This window comes from Scophthalmus maximus, chromosome 6, assembly GCF_022379125.1.
Source record: "Scophthalmus maximus strain ysfricsl-2021 chromosome 6, ASM2237912v1, whole genome shotgun sequence".
Taxonomy (NCBI): Eukaryota; Metazoa; Chordata; class Actinopteri; order Pleuronectiformes; family Scophthalmidae; genus Scophthalmus; species Scophthalmus maximus.
Genome location: NC_061520.1, coordinates 16,842,501 through 16,845,000, shown reverse-complemented (window position 1 = coordinate 16,845,000; position 2,500 = coordinate 16,842,501). Strand labels below are relative to the sequence as shown.

At 40.9% G+C, this 2,500-nt stretch overlaps 1 protein-coding gene across 8 annotated transcripts in view; it reads left to right on the top strand.

The window, feature by feature from the left end:
• LOC118309779 (calmodulin-binding transcription activator 1-like) overlaps positions 1 to 2,500 on the top strand; it is a 55,240-nt gene that overhangs the window by 16,137 nt on the left and 36,603 nt on the right. The gene's annotated exons all lie outside the window — the stretch shown is intronic.

Sequence of the window (2,500 nt, the reverse complement as noted above, 5' to 3'; positions counted from 1 at the left end):
AAATTCCTATGATAGATAATTATCTATGGACAACTGAGACATGAGTCATATATCAGTAATTTGAGGGATTTTTCACATATGACTGATACCTCTTCAATCTTGTGTAATGACTATAGAGTTATCCAACAGTAATAGTGGGCTGATGCTGTGGCTCCAGTGTGTAAATAAAGGATAGATGGATAGATTTATAGCAGGCAGACAATTCCTCTATAATACACATATTCTCCTCCTCACATATTGATCAGTAACTTCTGAACTGCAGCGTAGTCCTCACATGTATTCAGTGTGCATTGCACTGCTTTCATTTATGCTTTAATATTGTTAGTCTATTTCACTTTTTTTTCCTCTTAATTTTTTATCTGTTGCTCATTTAATGTTAATTCAGTCGCACCCTAAATATTTAGCTAGATTATGGGTATTTCTACTGCAAAATAATATCTATGTGCTTGATGTTATATAAACCACAAATATTTTAGGATGTCTTCCAGTGAGCACACACTAGTGTTTGCCATGCAAATACATTTTCCACTCAGCATTATTAGCTGCTTAACTAATCTACACAGTCAAGACACAAATTTGCAAAAGACAAATATGAAGATATCAGCAAACACACACATGTTTGATACTAAACAGTTAGATTTACTGTTTACCTACTTACAATGGGGCTGCAAAGTGTATCACACTACAATTTTTTGTGGTTGTAAATATGCTGAGGTCACATTGTCGGCTTTGTTGATGTAATATCGCATGGATCTGGCTGCGTTGGCCTCATAAGCCTCAGCCCGCTAATAGCCACTTGCAGGCTGTGTTCTCTATTTTTAATTAAATCTGGAAAGATCGTGTGGTCGTTAAAGTACAAAATCAATGTACAAAAGCACAACATAGTAATAAAAAATGTCAACTGTGGTTTCAGAACACTTTCTTTTCACTCATTATCAATTTCCTCACTGCTTATTTGATTTTGTACGTGTGTGGGGATTAGTAAATATGAATATCTAGCCGTAAGTGTGAGTGGTCACCCACAGAGCTTGTGTTGGGGTTCAGGTTTTAGGTAGACCCTTAAACCAGAGCACATGGAGCTGAGAGGCTTGGCAGGTTTAAAAAAGTTTAATATTTAAAACTTGCAAAAAGGTAGAACAAGTTAACAGAGTGAATGTCCACGGGATCCAGAGATTTAACCCACGAGGGTGTCCGACCTGTACTCTCCCCCTAAGTCCAGTTCCAGACAGACTCTGAGTTGAGTCCAAATGTGAGTGACTGTGAGTGAGGCTGGCTGGAGGGTTTGACAGGAAGATGTTCGTGGGGAAAGGCAAAAACGGACAAGACAAGGAAACAAAATCTGAAGGGTTGATACCACAAAGGTAAACAACAATCTGGCAGAGTCTTGATGGAAGAGCCGCTCTATATAAATACATAGACAGCAGTGGGTGGTGGAGTTCATTAGGAGAGGAGACACAGGGGTGCAGGTGAATTGACGGGAGAACAGGAATCTGAGAGCCTCACCCAGCCGGCAGAACACACAAAGCGGACCAGGAACCAAACGAGGACAACAGGCGAGCACACACAGCAGGAATCCGAGCAGCAGGAAACAGGCAGAATCCATAATCCTAACAGTGGGCTCATGTTTAACGGTTACTAGTAGTATCTCTCAAGGTAGATCTCTTGTTTGCCTGTTAATGACTTGAGGAGTCATATTATCATGGAGCTCTCCTGCCGCGTTTACTGCACACTGTGAGCAGTGTTCATCAACATGTTGTTGGGCCTCATGGAGCTTTGTTTCTGTAAACCCCTTAACAACACAATTAAAGACTTTAATTTTGAAGCAAACCGCGCACCCATGTTTCTGTACATGAACTTAGGCGCATTCGGTGTTTTGAAGGCTCTTAATGTGTGCCAAAGAAAGACCTCAGTTATGTTCTATCCTCATACAGTTATTTGATGCAGATCAAATGTGATGAACAATATGAAAACGTATCTCTTTCTTTTCCTTGTTTTCTTAATGTTTATCAATTGGGTCTCCAGTGTCTCACAGATCTCACGTTCCTGACAGGAGCTGAGCCAAAGGGGTAAACCGGCTGCCAACTATATTATATCCACAAACAAACATAGTGAGAGAACTGTGAATCTGTGAATGGTGCTGTGACTAACATTCACAAGATTCAACCTGGGAGATTTACAGGCACATTTACAATTTCCCACATTTATATTATTTAAGGGTGTGGTACCCTGTGCAGTTTCTGTGTGAGTTGTGATATCGGAACAATTCCACTCAGGAGGACACAGTGTCCAGTGTTTTCTCCTCTCAAACTGCAGTTTTGTTTCACCGTCTCTCCCCGTCGCTGTCCTCCTCTTCCTCCCTCCTCTCCCTCCTGCTGATGTATGGAATGTCTACTCTCATACGGAGTGTGTTTGTAAAAGTCACACTAATCAAATTTCACTGATTCCTGGGAGATTAAACAAGGTGGCATTTGTGTGTGTGTGTGTGTGTGTGTGTGTGTGT